Source organism: Tamandua tetradactyla, chromosome 2, assembly GCF_023851605.1.
Source record: "Tamandua tetradactyla isolate mTamTet1 chromosome 2, mTamTet1.pri, whole genome shotgun sequence".
Taxonomy (NCBI): domain Eukaryota; kingdom Metazoa; phylum Chordata; class Mammalia; order Pilosa; family Myrmecophagidae; genus Tamandua; species Tamandua tetradactyla.
In genome coordinates, this window is record NC_135328.1 from 154,602,315 (window position 1) to 154,625,805 (window position 23,491).

Sequence of the window (23,491 nt, forward strand, 5' to 3'; positions counted from 1 at the left end):
AACTGTTAGGTTCTTCCTGTGTGTTATATAATCCTCCCTATAGGTCTGCAAGGTGGATGATGATATCCCCTTATATAGATGGGTGCACAGATTGACATTCATAACCTCACCTGTGTTAGCTGTGCTGTTAACTCCTAATGCAGTGGTGAGGATTAAATGATAGGAAAGACTCTCAGCATAGAGATTGTGACACACAAGTTAACGTGTATTGGGTTTTTATTCCTATTACAAACTGGTCCTTCTGCTGAAAGTGTTCTTGTTCTCAGATCATCCTCTTTTTTTAATGTAATTTTATTGAGATATATTCACATATCATATATTCATCCAAAGTGTACAATCAGTGGTTTCCAGTATCATAATGCAGTTCTGCATCCATCACCAAAGTCAATTTTTGAACATTTTCATCACTTCAAAAAATATATGCACGTAAGAATAGAAATAAAAATGAAAAAGAATACCCAAAACTTCCCATACCCCTTATCTCTCCCCATTATTTATTTATATTTTGTCCTTATTTTTTTTTACTCCTCTCTCCATACCCTGATAAAGGGAGCTTCAGCCACAAGGTTTTCACAATCACATAGTCACACTGTAAAAACCAGTGAGTTATACATTAGTTGTTTTCTTTTTTCTTTTTTTTGCCATGGGCAGGCTCTGGGAATTGAACCCAGGTCTCTGGCATGGCAGGTGAGAATTCTGCTTGCTGAGCCACTGTTGAACCACACTATACTTTAATCTTTTAGAATCAAGGGTTTTGGAATGTAGTTCAACAATTTCAGGTATTTCCCTCTAGCTATTCCAGTACACCATAAACTAAACAGGGATATCTATATAATACATGAAAATAACCTCCAAAATGACCTCTCAACTCTATTTGTAATCTCTCAGCTGCTGAAACTTTATCTCATTTCTCTCTTCCCCATTTTGGTCAAGAAGTCTTTCTCAATCCCATGATGCTGGGTCCTGGCTCACCCCCAGGAGTTGTGTCCCATGTTGCCAGGGAGATTAATACCCCTAGGAGTCATGTGCCATGTAGGGAGGTAGGGCAGTGAGTTCACCTGTTGTGTCAGCTTAGAGAGGAAGGCCACACCTGAGCAACAAAAGAGGTTCCCTGCGGGTGACTCTTAGGCATAATCAAAGTAGACTTAGTTTCTCCTTTGCAGAAATAAGTTTCGTAGCGGCCAAAGATTGAGGGCTTGGCCTATTAAATTAGTCCCAGTGCTTGCGAGAATATCAGGAATTCCCTAGGTGGGGAAGTTTAATATTTCTGCATTTTTCCCCAGTCCCTCAAGGGGACCTTACAAAACCGATTTTATTCTCTACCCAAATTACTCTGGGATGTATCGAGGCATCACACTAACCTGTACAAACCTACAAGCAGATCATCCTTGGTTTCAGATTGTGTAGATTACAATGAAATAACAGTGATAAGGGAGAGAATAGGTGGCCTAGAGCCCACATGCTTGTCATGCCATTTAGCAAGAGGAGAACTGGCACAGGATGTGAGGAGTGGGTGGAGGACCGAGGGGTCAGTACCTTTACTCTTTTTTTGTGGCTTGGATGGACTTCGGTGTGAATCCACCCAGTGGGGGATGATAAACACAGGCACTGAGTGGTGATGTTGTGGCACAAAATGCATCAACATTTTCGATCCTTATCTGACCCATATGAGGTACTTTTATTATCATCATCTTACAGATAAAAAAGCTGTCAGATGGAGTGAGGCTACATAACCTGCCTGGGCTCCCACCTCTAAGGTGGTAGGGTTGAAACTCAGACCCAGGCGGCAGGCCCCTTGACCTGGCATTCTCCTCGTGTCACACTCTTCTGCCTCCCTCCATGTGATGAGCTCCCAGCATTGAGATGCACATCTCAAGGCGAGGTTTAAGGGATTTGGAGTAAATTGCCTTGCTCAGGAATTGGCTTCAGAGGGGGATGGCAGCTCCACCATCCTTTTGAGATAGGTGGTCTCCAGTGGCTGCAGTGGGGCAGTTTTGGCCCCATTGCCTTCCTCCTTGTCCATGCACACCACTCCTCCCATTGAGGGAGCCCCCTCCCCATATCTTGAGCTGGGCTGCTGTCGTGACTGACCTCAGCCAATAGGCTGCATCGGCCGTGGCACGGTGCTGGTTCCAAGCCTGGCCCATAGGAGGCCTGGCTGCCCCTGTGCTTGCTCTCCTGGAGCCCAGCCGCCATGCTGGGAAGACGTCCAGACTGTTGTGTTGGAGAAAGAAGCTGTGGGGAGCTGCCTGGGAGGATGAGGAAAAATGAAAAGAGAGGCCAAATGAGGAGACCCAGGCCAAACGGTGGAGACCCAGGTGTCCCAGCTGGCAGGTGCCAGGCTCAGACAGGGGAGCAAGGACCTCCAGGGGCTCCCCAGTTCTGCCCAGCCCCCACCACCTCAGCCGGCACTGCGTGGGGCAGAAGGACTGTCTGGTCAGCCTCGACCCTCGTGGGAAATAATAAATCATCGTTTGTTTAAGCCACCAAGTTTGGGGAGGGCTTTTCCTGCAGTCATCGTAAAGGGAATACCTGTTTTCAGTGAGTTTGGTGATGGTATAAGAAATCTCTGCCGGTGGACCTAGCTGCCTAGGAGTGATAAATAGCTCACTCAGTGAGATTATCAGTAGGCATTTGATTTAGCGATTCTTCTCGCTGAGCCATGCCATGTCTTGCTGGATTGGCTTTTAATTTAGGCCTATAAACCAACTAGCACCTACAGCATCTTCTCATTTTAGGGCCTGCCAATTCAGGTTGAGCCATGGTAGAAAATTTTCCCCTTTAAGAAGATTTTAATTAGCAAACTGAAAATATTAAATATGTACTATCCGTAATAATGATGACTAAAGCATTCCTTATCAAGGCAGCTCATTCATTTGCGTAAGTGATTTAAACGTGGTATTTGTTAATATGCGCATCTTGTCGGATGGAATCAGGAGGGCAGAGTAATTAGAAGAAAACACTGGCTGCTTATCGTGGAGGGAGAGAAGCGATGGCTCAGGTCCTAGAGCTGTGCTTTTCCTTCCTTCTTCCCAGGACCTCTTTAATGTTTCTCCGTTTTGATGGTGGTCGTCTCTTTCAAAAGATTTTTATCCACCAGGCAAAGTCTTTCTTAATTCACAACTCATTCGCTTTTCCAAACTCCCCCACCAGTCCTTGGCAGCCTGGGGGCACCACATTCGGAACTAGCATCAGTGTTGAATTACCTGAATATCCCTTCATTTATCTCATCTCAAGGATATCATTTGGTCCTGAATGATATCGATTCATAGAGTCAAAGAGACTTGAAACCTGGAAGGAACATTTTCTTTGTGGGTTTAATTCACTCAGACATCTTCCAACCCAGTGTCCTTCAGGGAAGACTTCCCTTCAGCAAAACATAGTAAATAGATTCTGCAGAATGAGTAATCTCTTCATTTCTGTCTGAATGGTTTGTTTAGAAGCAAACAAAATGAATCCCTCTTCCAACAAATTTGTTATGAGAACGCCAGAATCATACTAAGTTACTGTTTAAAGGTCCGGAAGAAGGGGTGGGTGATAACGAAAAGATTTTGATATTTCTTGCTTCAAAATTAAGATCCAGGATCATGTGACACCTCAATAACATTAAATGCCGCACTCTTAATTTAATAAACTGACAGTCCAAATTGTTAAAAAATTGGAACGTTAGCTCAGGAGATAAAATTTTTATTGTATGTAGATTACCAGGTTTCAACAAGCCAAATCCCTCTCTTTATATTTAACAATAAAATGAGACAAATCGTAATTTAATCTATCCTTGGTATCTCAAGAAGTTTTAAAATAACTTTTAATAAAGAAGGAATGTAATGGCCTCTACCAAATATACTTTGCATCACGGAGACTTAATTGGCTGGCCATTGGGCAATTTAGATCCTTCTCAGTCTCCAGGTTTAACCTCTATAAAATAGATGATAAAACTAATTGTACTTTGGCTTCAGGGATCAAACAGTTAATATGTTATGAATGTACCTTGTCAAAAGGAATATATAAATGTTAGTAGTTAATATCAGAATAAGTCCTGAAGATTGGACTGTATGTTTGTGTGTGTGTGTGTGTGTGTGTGTGTGTGTGTTTGTGGAATTATGTGGTTTGAAGTTTTTCTAAAGTGATTGTAGAGGGAGATATTGTACTCCTGTAGAAATCCTGTAGCCCTTACTGGGAACTGCTTCCTCTTTTCTCTTTTGCTACTCTTTGTTCTTAGAAAGTGTGAAGTCCATACTGTGTGATAGCATTCTTTTTAGAGTGCACAGTATTGATCATGAAGCTTGTAGATTTTCTGTATTCACTTCTAGTCTGTGTTTATTGACCACTGATGATATACCAGGGACTGACCAAGATGTGGTGTGAGGTGCAGGGAAATTCAGGCTAAGGTTGATCTGGAGGATTGGAAATAAATTTCAATTGATACTCCAATCATTCCAGTGAATGATTAGAAAACAAAGGTCAAATCTTGGTTTTAGATTTAGTCCTTCATTGAACCAGCCAGTCTGTATACTCATTCAGATGTCACTGATCCTACAGAATTTTACACACAAGAAAACAATAGGAAATTCTGAATGCTAGCACCTTCATCTAATCATGGAATTATTTTTTTCTCTTCCTTCTGAGATGGTTAATTTTTTTATGGGGCAACTTAGCAAGGACATGATGTCCAGTTGTTTGATCCAACAAGCCTACGTGTTGCCGAGGAGGTATTTTGTAGATGTGATTAGCATCTGCCTTCAGCTGACTGTAAGTAAAGGCAGTTATTCTCCATAATATGGGTAGGCTTCATTCAATCACTTGAATGAAGAGTAAATAACTGAGCAAATAACAGGTTTCCAGAAGAAGAAGAAATTGTGCCTTTGGACTACAACATCTCCTCTTCCCTGAGTTTCCAGCCTGCTAGCCTCCCTACTAGATTTCCAGCTCCAGACTGTACCATCAAGTCTTACCAGAATCCCAACCTGTGGGCTGGCCCTGCAAAACTCACCAGCCCCACAATCGTGTGAGCCAGTTCCTTAAAATCAGTTCTTCATATCTACATATATTCAGGTGGTCCTGTTTTTCTGAAGAACCTTGACTAATGCACCTTCCTTAGCCTCCTGCATCACTCCTGTGTTCTTGTATGTTGCTGGCTCTGCAGGGTCCAAGAGACCCACCATATGCTCTGGACCTGTTTGTCGTGATTCCCAGCTCTCCCCTCTGCCCCTCCCCCTCCCCACCCCCACTCCGGTTTGTTTTCTTTAGGGATGCTATTCCATCCATTTTGCTAATTCCCATTCATACCCATAGGTTGTTCCTCTATTTCTAAAAGGGCAAATCCAGGGTTCACTGAACCCCAGGGTGGGAGTACATGACAGGAGCATGCTATCATCAGATGTCTTTGGGAGTCTAGGTAAAACAGAGTTTAACATCTTTCCTTGCTGCAAGTTTCCCAAAGGCATTAATGTACCAATGTGTATGTATCATGAACCTCTAAGAAGTCCTTACAGTGATGAAGCTTTGACCAAGAAGATTTTTGTTGCCCTGACATGTCCTAAGCTCTTGATTCCTGGAAAATTTTGGTTGGGAACCTGCTTTGGTGATAGTGGTACTACATTGTCATGGCCACTCAATACGGGTCTCATAGCAGCTGGACCTGCCCACAAATGGTTTGACTGTGGAGAGTATAATGCTAATTTTTACCTTTGTTCCTGGAAAGAGACTTTCTTGTGATGGCTGCCAGTTGCGCTCATTTTCAGTCCTTTTTCTTGGTTTTCTGTGAAGATACTGATTGCATCTGGCACTGCAGATGGCTTGGCTGAACCAAAGAGAGCTCGGTCCCTCTATTGGGCTTGACACCTGCAGGATGTGCCAGGTCCCAGAGTCTGCAGAGCGCCATATCCTCTTCTCAGCTTCTGTCATAAGTTTGTGAGAAGTCTCCACTCTAAGGAACTGCTTTGCCTGTGTGTAAAAGGTATTTTGGTGTCTCAGGCACTGCATCGCTAAATATTTAGTAATAGCATTTTTTCCTCCCCAAAAGGTCACTCACACAGCTTGTGGCGCCAAGTGCAAGTTCGATATATTGTTTGTTCAGTGAGTGATTAGAAAATGAAGGGCCAGGCCCTGGCGGTAGTTTTCATTTCCTGTGATTCTAGGCAACTTGCCCAGTAACATCTCAGCTTTCTAAATTTTAAGGTGTAGCTAATATTTCTCAAATGGCTTCAGAGGATGCTTGAGAAATTTACTCTATTCTGTACCTACCGTGTACAAGGTGTATTACATTCAGCATTTCTTTTCATCCCTAGAATAACCCTGTGAGGTGTAGGTATTTGTATTAGTCGAGGTTCTCTAGAGAAACAGAATCGACAGGAGAGGTCTGTAAATATGAGATTTATAAGTGTCTCACGCAACCTTGGGAATGAAAGAGTCCAAAACCCATAGGGCAGGCTGTGAAGCTGGGAGCTCCTCTGAAGGGTCTCAGTGAACTCTTCAGGAGAGGCTCCCTGGCTGAAGGAGCAGTGAAAAGGCCTCGCCCTTGAAAGTCTTCTGCTGATTGGATTATCTCGGTTGTGGGAGATGTACTCTTAGTTGATAGTAGATGCAATCAGCTGATTTAATGCACCAACTTTCTGGTTTATCAGCCAGCCAGGAAATATCCTTGTAGCAACGATCAGGCCAGTGCTCACCTGACCAGACAACAAGGCATCATCACTTGTCCAAGTTGACACCAGAACCTAGCCATCACACTCTTGTTACCCTGATTTAACCAAAGAGCAGTATGAGTTGAATAACTTTCTCAAGGTCACAAAGCTTATAAGCTGGAATTAAAATTCAGGGCTGTCTCCAAAATCTATGTATCTGTACCTGTATATGTATAATTCCCCCCATCCTCCCTCCCCTCTTCCCCAATGTGTCCTACACCAGGGGCTGCCTGACTGTAATTCTGGTTTTTGCAGTAAATGTTGAATAAGCTTTTCTCCCCCTTCCCAAGTTCTTTCCTTCCTTCAAATGTCTGGGGCCCTTTGAATTTTGTGTCGAGCCCCTATCCAGGTCTCCTCAGAGTCTGACCATTGTGCACCTGTCTCCCACACCGCAGGGGCCTTTGGGCAGGGCAGCTCACACACGTCCATCCACCGCCAGGTACATCGGATACCAGGACGTGTTTGTTAATTGAAATTCTTAAGCCTGTAGAAGATATCCCCAGTTTGTCAAGATAAATAGACAATCTACTTTTTAAAGACTTTTTAAAAGATTCTTGATGTGATTCTGATGGTGTTTTAACATATTTTCAAGCCCGGTCAGCCAAGCTCTAGGCCAGGAGTAAATGTTTAATAAACAATGTTAGTATGACAGAGTTAAAAATGCATCTTAAGTGGAACTGAGGGCTGTAAATCTAGGATGAATTCTGGTTCTTGCTTGTGTGTGTGTGTGTGTGTAGTTACTCATGTTCCTTCAAGAATTTTTTTCTCTTTTCATCATGAAGCTATAAAACATGTACCACTCTCTGGGTAATCTGGAGTGGTTTGGCCTGAAGTACAGGACTGATCCATAGTAATGATGTCTGGGAGAGATTTGGGACTGGGGGACAATTTCCTTATATTCTATTCTGCCACTTTGTCCAGACAGAAGCACATTAAGTGGTTGAAGTGAAAAGGCTGCCTCCTAAATAAGCTATCCTTTTTGTTTTCTGGCTGCTTTTTCTGGTTGATGCAGGCACAGTTTGCCCTTGGTGGTGAGCCATCTGCATTGTGGAAAAGTGCAAAGACCAATTGTCCTATCATGTCTATCAGCAGGGCTAATTTTAGGTACTAGTAAGTTTTAAGGCTTACCAGGCTCAGAATGTTTTCTCTTCTTTGCAGTTCTCTTAGATGAAGCACTCTTTCCCCATCCTGTAAAACAAGTTTGATTTTTCCTTTTAAAGTCAGAAAAGAGGATACTAGATTGAGCACCTTGAGGGCAGGTATGTCTTGATTTCTGGAGTGTCTCTCTCCAATGCCTGCTGGTGCTCGGGGAGGCAACCGGTCCTAACCCCTAACAGAATGCAGGGTTTTCCGTGCTGTAAGCAGAGGAATGGAGCAATATAAAAAGAGTGCCTTTGCTTGAGATGGCAACTCCAACTTCAAAATAGGTACAGAAATTTGAGTCTTGAGAGTGAAGTTATGAAATTATAAGCCCAAACTGTGAATTTCCTTATTTAGGTTTTAGAATACCAGGTTTAGATTCTGGAAGAACTTGGAACAGGTATGGTTCTGTGGGGAGAATTTGTACCTCAAAGGGGCCCCATTCGGCGTCCTTGAAAGATTTCGATTATTCTAGCAAAAGCTAGATGGAAATTGTAACAAAATACCTCTGCATCTGGCTAGAATTATGTGAACTTAGTGAGATAACTCAGGACAGCTTATATCCATTTTTTTTTTAAGAAAGAGGAAACGTATTAAATCACTCCCAATATTTTTATAGCTATTGATTGAAAAATAGATTACGTGGGAGGAAATAGCACAAAGAATCTTTGATAAGGTTGAAAACCATCCCAATAGCTGTGATACTGAGAGTGCTGAGGAACATTTTCTTTGGGGGTGGTTAAAAGGATGGGTCATAGAAGTATATAAAGTACTCCAAAGATAGCGTGGAGAATAGTATCATTGGATGACTCCATAGAAAGGGCCAGGAGAAGTGACCTTTTGCTTGTTGGTCGATTATGTCGAGGCCCAAGGCCAAGACCTCCTGGTCTTCCTGAAATGGTGTTTAAAGCACAGCATTTTGCATGAAAGGATTCTTAAAATCTTGGTAGAGTTTGCATTGAGAGGTATTGTAACAGCCTTTACTTCCTCATAGATGAGGCAGTCAGTAAGATAATTGCTAGAGAGAGCTATCTGCACATGTAGAGAGAGTTGTAGCCCTTTCATGCTTTAATACCGTTCCTCAATTTCCAGGAGTCAAAAATCCCCTTAATAGAATTTTAATGACATTCACGAAATCTCAATTTGTACATCGCAAGACCTTTTTGTGTGCCTTTTACTCTTTTTTACCTTGATTTATTTTGTATTCGTGAACTGTTCTACTCCTATTGTGCAAAGGCTATTATTTTTTATTCAGCGAGAATGCTTACAGGATGGAGCCTTGAGATGCTTTCCTGCAGTTTCAGCCTCAGTGGCTGGGAAGAAATGCAGATCAGCTTTCTTTTTGGGTTGGTCCAGGGGCAGGTTTAGGTGGGCTTTAGGGGATGTTTCTGCCAGTGGAACTAACAGAGAATGATTTTTTTCTTCTTCCCAGGAAAGAGAATCTTTTGCAGGACTTGGTATGTGCCTTTAAGAAGAGGAGTTAGAGGCTAAAAAGAAAAAATAAAGGAAAAAACCCCAGAAAACACGTAATTATCATGTAGGCACTGTTGCAGTTTAACCCTGATTTTGGCCTCAATTCTGGAACAAGTTAGCTGGTTTAGACGAACCTATTATTAGGTAATGGACTGTTATTTATTCCTTCCCTTCCCCTAGTCATTTACTCTGCAAGAGTTGCTCCTACCTGACCATCTACTGATTTTTTTGCAGCAGCGTCTTCTGGAGTGGCTATTTCCTGTTCTGGCAGTATTCCTATTCAGGGTTTGGACGTACCCCAAAGAGTCCCATATTGGGATTAATTAACTAATTAATTCAACTAGTACTTACTGAATTACTTGCCATGCCAGGCGGCCATTGTGCTCTTTGCTCAGTAAATAGCAGCATTTCACCTCTGAGCCCTGAGCATCACTGAGCTTCTCTTATGGTGCTCTCCAAAGATGTGTGCCTGAGGATGCTTGACCCGCAGAGGCTGGTAGGTGCTGGGGCTGCCAAGGAGTACAGGAGGCAGGGAGGTTGCCTCACAGCCTAGTGCAGGGCTCTGTTATCCTGCTCTCCTCTCCTGCTCCTTTCTCCATGCCTCATTGAACCACTACCAAGAAAACCCCCTGAAATCCTCTCTTCTGGGTGATCTGGGCATAGAAGGCAGGAGAATCCCCTTTAAACCATGGTGGAATAAGGTATTCAGAACCAGCTGGTAGCCTCAGAGGGAGGCAGCTATCATTTCAACCTAGTCCTGATTCACAGTCCCTTGGCTTTCTAGCATCCGAAATGTGAAGCTTTAAAACCCCTGCCGAGTTGGATGCATTGAGTCATAAAATAAATGGGATGTGTTGAGTGGGGATGGGAGGAGGGAAATAGGTGGCTGGGGTTGCTTGGTACTTGCCACCCACTCAGACTCTCCTTTTTTAATGGGCTTCAGAAATCCTGGAATGCATAATTCACCAGTCCATGGAGTTCCATGTCCCCTGTTGCTTCAAAATGTAAATGACATTTGCAGAGCTGGGGATAAAGGGGCTCATGTTCTTGTCCTTTGCCCTGGTCCAGGGAGGTGCTGGCAAACGTGCACGTGGGCAGCATTTGACTGTTATTACTGGTCTTTGCAGCTCACATAACTAATAAAGGGATAGAAGGAAGCCAATACAAAGGCACATAGGGTTTTGCCTGTCTGACTCACAGCTGACTTAGGGGAATGCCACACAGGACGCTTTCCAGTCCCTCTTGGTCTCTAAATGTAGGTCTATAACTGCATACTTAGAAAAGGAATCAGAGCCGGGAGGAAAGAGAAACCTAGCAGAAATGGAAGTGTGGGAGGGCCACAAAATAACACCGTATATTTACATCCAAATATTACTTTCTATTTAGTCATTCTTCATGGAAGGTGTGTCCTAGTATCAGACATGACCCAGAGAAAGAGGGAGGCCACTCTGTCTTTCGACTCCATTCGGTTAATTCACCCGGACTTTCTTTTTCCTACTGGCCACAGGGTTTGTTAGACACAGGGACGTCTCTTTGTTTTCTCAGCCCAGGAAATGGCAGTGGAGCTGGTGAGAGCTGGGGGGTGGGGGGTGGGGACGCAAAAGGTCTCTGCATTTCATCCTCTCTGAACTGGAGTGCTGAAGGTGCACGTCAGTGATTCTCAGCTCCTGCTGCATATCACCCCAGGAGCTTTTTAAAAAGGGTTCCTAGGCTCCAGATAACTTAGTCGGAGTCTCCTTGTGGGACAGGATATTTGGAATTTAAACAAGTTCCCTAGGGGTTGGTGAAGAGTAGCTTTCATTGAATACCCATTGCTCTGTGGGCTCAAATTTAATTGGCCTTGGAAGATGCCAAAGTCGGACCGAACACAGAGCTGTAGGGCCCTTTTGGGGCTCTTGCCTTATTTCATTCATTCTAAAATGTACATTCCTTCCCACCCGCCACATTTTTAACATCTTGGAAATCAGGATGCATCTTACAATGGATGGTATTTCATGGCTTAATCGACAATGCTTTCTTCCTAAGTGGCACATAAAATTAATGGTGTGCCTTACAGTTGATGAGTGTCTGAGATTCGATGAACTCTGTGAACATGTTGCAGCCGCTTAAGCTCTGATGCAAACTTCATTTCCATCCACCTTCTGTCTCATGGTGGTCAGCAAAAATGAAGTAGGGGAGTTACATAAATGGCTGCATACAAAAGAGAAGGCTTAAATCTAGTGTCGTCGCAGGGTAGCTTTACAGAAAAGTAATACTAACATGTATCTATATTATGCTTTGGGGCTAATCTCATGTTGACTCATAAGGATTATTATCCCCATTTGACAAACTGGGAAGCTGGGAGACTAAATGATTGGTTCAAGATAGACAACTAGTAAGTGGCAGAGGCAGATCCATCTTCTGTCTTACACCAACTTTAGCAATAAATCTTCAAGTCAGCACACACGTCTCTCCTACCTCTTTCTACTCTTCTTTCTTCTTGGCACTTTCCATTCTCCAATAGTGGTTGAAGTAAATGCAGTAAAGATGACTCATTTCTGTAGTCCAGTCTTGGAACTTGACTTCTTAGAAGCCGGCCTTGTGCAATCATTGCATATTAACCGCTTAGAGACTCAGTGTCCAGGGACATGCCAACTTTTTTCTGCTCCCGGCTGTGAAGTGCAGTTTCCAGGCATCATCCGCTCTGTTTCCTGGACTTCAGAGAGACTGCAGGGTTTCTTATTCTCCGCATGGCTAAGCTGTGTAGTTCTGAGCAGCAGTCAGCAGGCTTATTCCCTGCATAGGATAAGGCTAGCTGGCCTCGGGGAGAAGAGTTCAGTCTGAGAAAAGGTACCAGATGAAAGGCCTGGTGCAGGGTTGCTGGTGGGGCCTGGTGGCCAGGGAGATTGAATATGCACCTGAAGGCTCCGAGGCGCTGCAGTTTGCTGAAACCGTTGGTGGTTTGGCCCACCGCCCTGAAACCCAGCTGTTTGAAGTTGTGGCTTCAGTACTTTCTGTTTTGTGTTTCGCTTTTGTCTCCATTCATTGTGTTTTCCATCCAAGGCTTTTGGGGTTGGAGATGGGAACAGAATGGTATGACAGTAGCGAATGATTATTGAGCACTTACTATATGCCAGGCATTAGTGAGAAGGCATTTGTGGATCTTTGCAACATTTATTCTCATACTAGACCATGTGTGCTAGTGTGTTGGGACCATGCAGGTATGTTCTTTTCAGCCTAGTGTGGTTATTAACTTGCTCCCGTTCACTCTCACAGGCCTTCCAGTTTGGATGATAAATTATGGAGTCATCCTGTCCATATACAGCATTCCAGTTATCCATATAGCAGCCCCATGGAAAAAAAGGCAGTGTCATTATCCCCATATTTTCTTTTTTTATTGCACAATATCACATATATACAAAGCAAAGGAAGAAAAAAGCAATGATTTTCAAAGCACTCTTCAACAAGTAGTTACAGGACAGATCCCAGGGTTTTTCATGGGCGACCATACCATCCTCTCAGATTTTTCCTTCAAGCTACTCCAGAACGTTGGAGGCCAGAAGGAATAAACATTTTTTTTATCATCACAGCCAACTTTTTTTTTGAAGACTAACATATAGATATATATATACAAAAAAGCAATACATTTCAAAGCACAGCACAGCAATTAGTTATAGAACAGATTTTAGAGTTTGGTATGGGTTACGATTCCGCAATTTTAGGTTTTTACTTCTAGCTGCTCTAAGATACTAGAGACTAAAAGAAATATCAATATAATGATTCAGGAGTTGTACTCGTTTGTTTAACCCTACCTTCTCTGTATAACTCCACCATCATCATCTTTGATCTTTCTTCCACTTCGTAGGGGTGTTTGGGCTATGGCGTTCTAAATTTTTCTTGTTGGAAGGGGCTGTCAGTAGTATGGGGTAGAGAGATGGAACTAGCTGATGTTCTGGAGAGGGTGGACCTTCCATATCCCCGTATTTTCAGTGATAAACTAAGGCCTAGAGGTGCTGGGTGACTCTCTTGGGGTCACATAGTAGCAATGGTGGAGTTCAGATGATGAACCAGGCAGCCCAGCTCCTGAGTCCAGCACAGACAACACAAGGCCAAGGAAGCCTGCGTCTCTAAGTTCTCTGGTCAGAGGTTGCATCCTCTTGGCAGAGCAGGTGTTTGGGGAGTGTAAAATCTTCACCATCACAGTGAGGTGACTTGCAGAGCTGAAGGTCAAGAATGACAGTGGCCTCAGGCAGTGACTGGGCACATCCAAAAGTTACTTCCTCCTGCGAGACAGTCAGCTGCATACACGCACAGATTGGAGATGACTCGAGTGAGGAGAAAACTGCATTGTAATTTCTTCTTATAGACTTCTTATTTGTATGCTTATCTATTCCCCTGTCCCCCCAATCCTAAAGAGCTTTCGCTTAAGAAGAATTATAAAGTTGTTTAAACTTCCAAACAGATTTCCTGTGATTTAAAGTGGATTTCATATTGCTTCTGGGGCAAGAATTTTGGGGGGTGGTTTACATGAATAGTTTAAACAGAAGTCTCCCTAGAAGATGTTCATTAGACTCAAAACAGAAGCAGAGTCTTAGGAGTTCCTTGGGGTGCTGTGGCTTACAGGCTGCCTTTTGGGGGTAGTGTTCTGAGTTGTTCTGAGTTGGAAGGGTCCTAGACCTGGAGTCTGAAGACTTTGACTCTCATTACAAGTCTGCCACCACTAGCTTTGTGGTGCTGGGCGAGTCATGTATCCTATTTTTTGTGTAGGTGCAGAGAGAATGTTATCTCTGTTAAATCATAGAGTGCTGTGAAGCATGACTCAATGTTACTGATATCCTAAGAGCAGTTTCTCAGATTTTTTGATGATCCATGTATATATATATGTGTGTGTGTGTGTGTGTATGCACGCTTGTGTATAATTGAAACTATCCTATTTTATTCTATCTCATGAAAAGATTTGCCAGTCACGAACAATTAACTTGATTTTTACAATCCATTAGTGGATCTCCAATGGCAGTTGAAATTCACTTCCCCAAGATAATGCTTCCCTAAGGGATGTGGCTGCAGAAGTCCTATAAATGACCTAGACTATATATAAACCAGAGGTGGTGTCCTCTAGAGGGACTGATGATTACATTTAGGCTCCATGAGGGTTGGAGATGGTGCTAGTGGGACCCAAGGATTTTATGTGGGTCTAGCAAATGCTGCTTCTTCCTGGAAGTCTTCCTGGCTTCCTCTAGAACAGTGGTTCTCAACTTTGCACATTTAATCCCCTCCTTGGGATGCTTTAAAAAATACTAAAGCCCAGGCCACACCCCAATTAAACTAGTATTTCTGGGGGAAGGGAGAAGATCCAGGCATTAGTATTTTTTTAATGCTCTCCAGGTAATTATAGTGCAACTAAAGTCAGAGAACCATTGCTCTGAAATAAATTACTCCTGCTGCTTCCCGAGCATTTTCCTGTATCTTTTATAACACTTGGTTACTCTCTGTAGTAGAATTGTTTTCCTGTTTGTTTTCCACCCCAGTGATTTGTAAATGTATCGAGGATGAGGGTTTTGGGTAAGGGAAACGTTGTTTCTCTTAATGAAATTAGACCTAGATCCTTGAAGGTTGACATTGGAGATGGGCAGCTAGGGCATGAAGCCCCAAATTCTTCTAGAACCCCAGAGTTCTTTCCCTAATGTCTTGCTACCTTCACGATGGCCTGGGGGTGGAAAAACTCCCCTTGGATTCTCTTGCCTAAACAAGAGCATACATTTCTCTCCAGTTCTTTAGCCATGTGGATATTTTAACAGAGCCCTGTGAAGCTGGACAAGCTGGAGAGCCATCCTGACTGGGTGTGATTTTCTTCTTGCATTGGGTACACTGCCAGGGCCGTCTCTTCACCACTGCCCTCCACATGGTAGGGACCATCTCCTTTGGCAAGTGGGCTTTGGAGACTGACTTGCTACTTGTGTTTGAGGCCCAGCTTTGCCACCTTTCTAACTTACCTGCCTTGACCTTCTCACTTACGAAACGGAGAAGTAATAAAAAAATTTCCACATAGGTGTATATGAAGGCTCAGCACAGATCCTTGCACTGAGTAAACATAGTAGATGTCAGTTGTTATCCTTGTCACCCTCGATACCTCCTGGAATACCTATACCCCAGAGCACCCAAGGAGAGGCAGGAGGACCCCCCCCCTTCCCTACATCCCATTCACTTCCTCTTTTCCTTTTTTTGGGGTGGGGCAGTGCATGGTCCGGGAATCGAACCCAGGTCTCCCGCATGAAAGGCAAGCATTCTACCACTGAACCACCCATGCATCTTCCTCTTTTCCTTTTTGAAGACCCACATCTTTCTTAGATGACCCCCACCCTCCCCACCCCCAAAGCAGTGCTGGAGCCCGTGGAAGGGGTAGCTGGGCTCCTGCTTCACCACCATGCCCTGCACACCCAGCAGAGTGCATCTGACAGGAAGTGGCTGCCCAGCAGGTACTTTTTGCTAGAGGATTTTAAGTGCTCCTAGTATCCTCCTCACAGATGTAAAGGGGTCCTCAAAAGAGTAGCCCACATCCTCGATATGAGGCCTGCAAATGGCTGTCCCTCCACCGTGTTTGTGAAGAGATGTGTGGGTGGGGTGGGGAGACTCCTTGGACAGAGACAGGACCACCCACAGGGAAGATCAAGATGTTAACTAAGACTTAAAGTTGGTTTCAGAGAGGTTGTCAGAGAAGTTTCTGCCCTGGTCACTCTCCTCTAGTGGGCTCCTCAGCAATTACCATTTCCCTTCAACTTGCCATTACCTTGGTCTAAGGGTTTCTGCGGAGGATATTGGAAACTCCACCTTCAGTCGCTGTGCTTTGGTAGGCTAATTTAACAGTCCATCCAGTGACATTCAGTACAAAGGACATTGTTTTAAGGAATTCAGTGTCATACTTTGAAACTTGCTACTTGGCTTCCAGACCCTAGTTTGGCACTTACAGAAATATAGGTTTGACCACTTGGACCATTTCCCCCATTTAATCATGAGTTTAAAAGAGTGATGAAGAAAACTCCCCAGTGTTCAGTACAGTGAGAGTTCTGCCAAAGTTAGACCTGACCATGGTGTTCACAAAGGGCAGTGGGGAGTGGAATGGCTCTTGGAGGGAAGGGACCTCAGAGGTTGGGTGTCATCAGGATGAAGGTAGAAGAGGGTGTGTTTTGGAGAATAAATGAGAGAAGAGGGTTAGCCAGAGCTGCAAGGCAGGGGCCCCTCTACGAAGGAACACAAGACCTTGAGTTGGTAGGATGGGTGATGAGTTACAGGAAGCCCTTGAGAGAGGTTCTGAGACTGAAGTGATTTTATGAAACGTGGTCTGACAGTGGAGCTACAATCAACTGTATGGAGGCAACAGGGATGATGTGGTTATGGGATAAGTGTATAGGTAAGGAAAAAAGCAGTGAACTCTCAAGTCAGAAAGCCAAACAAATTCATTTCACAAGTTGGCGTATTGTTTGGGGCACAGGTGTTTACAGTTCCAGATTTCTGGGTTAATGTGAATGAAATATGTAAAGTAGAATCAGATGTGCAGAATATGTCCCAAGATGTGTAGTTGACCTTGATATTCAGGGCAAGAACTGTGTGGGTGATGGTATTCTGGGCAGAGCGCTGTGTGCTGAGAACAGCTTCCCCTTTGACGGACTGAGGTTGCTCTCCTCTGCAGAATGGAAATGCTGCAAGATTGATGAGAGCAGCTGAAGAACTGTGACTTGGGGTTTTAAAGTGTCGATGCATGGATGATTTTTTTTTTATGCAATTTTATTGAAATATATTCACATACCATATAACCATCTAATGTGCACTATCAGTGGCCCACAGTATCATCATATAGTTGTACATTCATCACTACAATCAATTTTAGAACATTTTCATTTCTCCAAAGAAAAAAACTAATAAAAATCAAAATAAAAAGAACACCCAAAACATCCCAAACCTTTTACCCCCCCATTATTTATTTATTTGTCTATCTATTTATTTATGTCTTTATCTTCTTACTCATCTGTCCATACACTGGATAAAGGAAGTGTCAGTCACAGGGTTTTCACAGTCACAATCATATGCAAAAGCAATATATTTAATCATCTTCAAGAATCAAGGCTACTGGATTACAGTTCGGCAGTTTCAGGTATTCCTTTCTAGCTATTCTAATACACTAGAAACTGAAAAGGGATATCTATCTAATGCATAAAAATAACCTCCAGAATGACCTCTCAACTCATAATCTCTTAGCCACTGAAACTTTTGTTTCATTTCTTTCCCTCCTTTTGGTCAAGAAGGCTTTCTCAACCCCATAATGCCAGGACCATGCTCATCCATGGGATTCATGTCCCACATTGCCAGGGAGATTTCTCCTCCTGGGAGTCATGTCCCACATAGCTGGGTTGGTAGTGAGTTTGTTTGCAGAGTTGGCTTAGAGAGAAAGGGTCCATGTCAGAGCAACAAAAGAGGTTCTCTGGGGGTGACTCTTAGGCATAATTATAAATAGGCTTAGCTTCTCCTTTGCAGGTATACATTTCATAAGAGCAAGTCCCACGATCAAGGGCTTGGTTTTAATAAATTGGGCTTGTAAGAATATCAGAAATTTCCCAGTGGGAAAGTTTAATATTTCCACATTTTCCCCCAGTCCCTAAGGGGACTTTGCAAATATGTTTTTATTTTTTGCCCAAATTACTCTGGGATGTATCAGGGTATTACATTAACCTGTACAAAGTAAGATATTCTCTGTTCAATGTTCCATGTAATTTTGTTGTTTGAATAAACTGATCAAACAGGTTAAATTAGTATGTTACAGAAAATATAAATTTTGTACCAAAAAAAAACTCTTCCTTTGTTCTCACACAGAAGTTGACGTTTTAAAACACAATCAATATCATCCTTTACCCAGTTTTCTGATTTACCTTAGCCCTAACCAGATCATTTCATTCATATCTCTAATTGAAGCTGATCTCTTTTTCAGCTTCTTTAACAGTTGCTGTATGGGGTAATGCTGTCCTTCAGAGCTATAGAACTCTAACTCAGAGTCTCAGGTGTCACACAGATAACCAGAGTTCCAGGGAATGACCAGGTTATACACAAAGAGCTCAGCTTCTCGGAATTTAGAAATGACAGTTAAGCTCAGAAATAGATGTGGCTGTACGAGCTTACAATCTAGGAGCCTTAACAATAAGCCTTATATGAACACTTGATACTCCTTAATCATCTATTGCCCAGTCTCTACCCATGTTCTCTCCTCTGATAACCTGTGCACTTGAATTCAGTTCTCAGGGTTTGCAAATTATAGTTAGTCCCTTTTAGTGAGGTCTTACAATATTTTTATTTTTGTTTCTGGCTAATTTCACTCAACATAATGTCCTCAGGGTTCATTCACCAAGTTCCATGCTTCATGACTTCATTTCTGTCTTGCAGCCACTCAATCTTCCATTGTAGGTATACACCACAGTTCACCCTTCCATTCATCAATTGTAGTCTTTGGCCACCTCCATCAAGGGCGAATTGTGGATACTGCTGCTATAAACACTAGTGTGCAAATGTTCATTGACCCTGATTTCAGTTCTTCCAGGTGTGTACCTGATAACGGGGTTACAGGATTATATGGCAGTCCTAGACTTAGCCTCCTGTGGAACCACCACACTGCCCTCTAGAGGGGTTGCACCATCTCCTTCTCTACCAACAGTGAATAGGTACATTTCTCTCTCCACATTTTTTCCTGCACTTGTATCTTCTATTTGTTTTATTCACATACCATACAATCCATCCTAAGTAGACGATAGGTGGCTCTTGATGTAGTTATACAGTTATGTATTCACCACTACCACCTATATGAGAACATTTCAATTTCTTCACAAAGAAAGAAGAGGGGGGGGTGGAGAAAAGGAGAATAAAAAATTAAATAAAAAGAAGAAACAACAACAAGAATTTCATACCCTTCCTTTACATATTCCTCTTATTGATGTTTAGCTTTGATATATTGCCTTTGTTACAATTAATGGAAGCATATTACACTATTACTGTTAACTATAGATCCTAGTTTGCGTTGATTGTATTTTTTCCACGTACCATCCCATTTTCAATACCTGTAACTTTTTTTTAACTTTTTAAATTGTATAACATAACATATATACAAAGAAAGAAAAAAGCAATAGTTTTCAGAGCACTCTTCAACAAGTAGTTACAGGACAGATCTCAGAGTTTGTCATGGGCTACCATACCATCCTCTCAGATTTTTCCTTCTGGCTGCTCCAGAACATTGGAGGATAGAAGGAATAAATTTTTTTTTTATCATCACAATTGACTTTTTTTCTTTTTTTTTATGAAAACATATATTTTAAAGCACAGTGCAACAATTAGTTGTAGAACAGATTTCAGAGTTTGAACACTTTGCACTTTTGACATTCATTTGTTCTCCCTCATGTAAAACTTTCTTATATTTGTACATTTCATCAACATCATTGTCTGCTCTAGATTTTGCTGAGGTATACAGCCCCAGTTTTTATCTTCTTTCATTCCTTCTGGGGTCATACATGCTCCTAGCCTTCCTCTTTCACTTTCAACCTACTTTTGTTCTTGGAGCTAAAGTGAGTGTCTCGTAGAGAGCATATAAATGGGTCCTATTTTTTAATCCATTCTGCCCATCTGTGTCTTTTGATGGGGATTTTAATCCATTAACATTTAATGTTAGTACCTTAATGGCAGTACTTCTATCATTTTGGCTTTTGGATTTTATATGTCATATTTTTTTTCTCTCTTTTACCCTTCCTGATAATCTTCATTTCTATATTTTTCTCCAAACCTTTCTCTCCTGTCTTTTCCTATCTGACTATAGTACTCCCTTTAGTTTCTGATTGTCTGAAAGTATTTTAAGCTCTCTCTCATTTAAAAAAAATGTTTTTGTGTGTGTGTTTGTGTGTGTGTGTGTGTGTGTGTGTGCTGTATGGCAGGATCACATTTCATAATTTTTCCATGTGAATATCCTGTTATTGCAGTACCGTTTGTTAATATTTTGTTTGTTTTGCTTTTTTTTCTTTTCCTCAGGGGCAGGGGGAGGGGGAGTGCATGGACTGGGAATTGAACCCAGGTCTCCCACATGGCAGGTGAGGATTCTACCACTGAACTACTCTTGAACCCCCTCCCTCTTTTTTTTTTTTTCCTTGCATGGGCAGGCACCGGAAATTGAACCCAGTTCTTTGGCATGGCAGACGAGAATTCTGCCACTGAGCCACCATCGCACCACCCTCCCTCATTTTTGAAGAACAGTTTTGCCGGATATGGAACTCTTGGTTGGCAGTTTTTCTCTTTCAGTATTTTAATCATATCATATCATTCTGAGAAATCCACACCTAGTCTTATTGGGCTTCCTTTGTATGTGATGGATTGCTTTTCTCTTGTTGCTTTCAGAATTCTCTTTTTCTTTGACATTGACAATCTGATTAGTAAAAGTCTTGGAGTATGTCTTTTTGGATCTATTCTGTTTGGGGTATGTTGCGCTTCTTGGATCTGTAATTTTATGTCTTTCATCAGAGTTGGGAAATTTTCAAGTGATTATTTCCTCCATTATTCTTTGTGCCCCTTTTCCTTTCTTTTCTCCTTTTGGGACACCCACAACACATATATTCGTGTGGTTCCTGTTGCCATTCAATTCCCTGAGACCCTGCTCATATTTTTACATTGTTTTCCCTATCTGTTCTTTTTTGTGTTTCCTTATCTGTTCTTTTATTTTAGGTGACCTGTCCTCTAGTTCACTAATCCTTTTAACATCTGTATCTCATTTGAAGTGTTACTTTGTTTCTTTGACTGAGCCCTATCTGCTTTCCTCCTACTGTGCCTCCTGACTTTTTGTTGGTGTCTAGTCATCTGATTTCCTTGATTAGTTTATTTTAGAGGTTGTTTTCACTTTTACTTAGGGTTTTCTTGTTGGTTGGCTTTGTTCTGTATTTGTTCTCTGACATTCAGTTCAACTTATTCTTGACTTCTAGCAGGGCTTCTGTTTAACTGATCAGAATTTTTCAGCTCTTGTTTCTGGTTCTTGCCCTGCCAGATAGGATCGACTGCAATCAGATTTTCCCAGAAAAGACAGGCCCAAGGCTCAGGAAGAGGGTGTAATAGTACCAAGTTTCCCTGAGGATGAGACCTTCCAGGTTGCCAGTCTTTCCAGTCAATCCTCTTAATTCTGTTTTTTTCCTATCCTGCCCAGTAGGTGATGCTTGTCAGCCTGCAGCTCCCCACCTGGGTAAAGTGGGGTGGAGATTTTAATTCTTTACAGACCCCATCTCTGTCAGGGGCGTGGTGAGACAGGCTAATGTGGAAGGTGGGCTTAAACTGTTTCTGTTTTACAACCCCTGGGGTTTGACTTCTGTGAATTAGAACGACCACTTGTGCTGAGCCTTGCCCTGCACCCCACGTGCACTCTTCTTGGGGAACATTCACCCTTTAGGAAATTATCTTATTCACCTAACTAGTTACTTTGTCACTCGGACATAATGTAACTCCGCCCTTGCCTGGGTCAGTGCTAACAGTTGAAAATGCCTGAGGCTTTGTTTAATGGGCTGCTAAAAAGTGAAAAAAAAATCTTTTTCAGAGGCATTCTCCAGCCCCACCACCTCCTCCATCCCCTGTTTGTTTGCCAGTCAAGAACCAGAATTGGTACCCAGCTCTTGGTGCTCCTTTTCTAGGGACATAGCCCTTTTCCAGTATTCTGAGCTCTTTTTTTTTTTTTTTTTTTCCCCAACCTCTTCTCTGCCAGGAGATACCTCCTGGTTTCTTTCGTGCTTGCTCTGTGTTTTTCTGGGCTCGAACTTTTATCCTGCAGTCTGAATTTGTTAATTAAATCTGCAAGAGGAGTTTGCTTGATCTCTCCTTGCCTTGCTTCTTTTTCCCATGGGAAAGTGTCTCCAAAACAGCCTGCTGTGCCAGTGGGGTAGAGGCGTCAGCCTCCACAGTGTGAAAGACTTTACTTAGAGTTCTACTCTGTGATTTTGGCCTTTCCACCCTTTCCAGACTGGTATACAGTGTGTGTGCAGTCACAGAAGTCCCCCGAACAGTTCTTCCAGACAGTTCCTGGCTATTTACTAGTTGCCCTGGAGGACACACTAAATTCCACACCTCCCTGTGCCTGCCGTCTTGCCCGGCCCCTGGATGAGTTTTATTTTTTATTTAAAATTCTTTTTTTTTTTGGTATGGACAGGCTCCCAGAATCGAACCCAGGTCCCTGGCATGGCAGGTGAGAATTCTGCCACTGAGCCACTGCTGCCTGTTCCCTGGATGAGTTTTAACGTGAGTGGTTCCCCTGGTTCTTTCTCTGTGGCTTGTAGTTCGTTTTAAAAAATACTAAGGTGGTTTCAGGTTTTTTATGTGATGACTCCTTCCCCTCTTCATTTGTGTGTCTCCCTGTGGGTTAGGACTATTTTAGAGAAAAAAGAGAAGAAAAGGCTCTCTGAGTCAGCACTGTGTATGCTGTGAGGATGGACCAGGAAATACTTAGGGCTATTCTTGTAGCTGTCACTGGGGGCCATCATGAATTATTTCAAGGGGGCAGGGCTGGGGGAGCCCCCTCATGTCACACGGGAGCTATCAGCTGAGTGGCTCCAAGGTGGTCCCAGCACTGTCAAGTTGGGGTGCTTTCCATCTGCTCCTCAGTGTCCCCACTTATAAAATAGGGACACTTATAAAAGCCAAAGCCGTGGGTGAAGATTAAATGAGTTAATACAATGAAAGCATTTAGTTTCTCAATGAGTTGCTTGCTTGCTGCTGCTGCTAGATTATTTATTCGGTTCTAAGACTTTTAAAAATACCTGAGCCTGAAGGTTCTTCCCATCTGTGCTTTTCAGTTTGTTTGTGTGTAACTTTTTCTTGGGACTTCTCTGGTGAGTGTGAGACTGGGAATGCAGATGCATTGAAAGTGAGATGAAAGGGGTTTTGACACCAGCCTGTCCTTCTTGGGGAATCTACGAGGCTGCAGTATATAATTTTCCTCGGGTAGTCTCTTTGCAGACCATTGGACCTTCTGGGCAGCATTCACTCTTCTCTTTAAATGTGAGGCTGCCAGGAAGGACCGAAGGAATTGATTGCTCTAACTTCCCAAATGTAGGCATGTATGAATGCATGTTCCTCTGTTTCAAGGGGAATCGCTTCCCACTTAGTTCTGACTTGTGAAGCTCTGTAAGTGTTCAAAAGGTGCTGTCCAAGAAAGCACT

General features: G+C 42.7%; 1 protein-coding gene and 1 non-coding gene across 8 annotated transcripts in view; one reads left to right on the forward strand and one right to left on the reverse strand.

The window, feature by feature from the left end:
• Positions 1-23,491, forward strand: part of GALNT2 (polypeptide N-acetylgalactosaminyltransferase 2) — a 234,758-nt gene that overhangs the window by 28,841 nt on the left and 182,426 nt on the right. The gene's annotated exons all lie outside the window — the stretch shown is intronic.
• TRNAE-UUC (transfer RNA glutamic acid (anticodon UUC)) lies at positions 15,515-15,585 on the reverse strand. Its single transcript has one exon. It is a non-coding gene; the product is annotated as a tRNA-Glu (tRNA).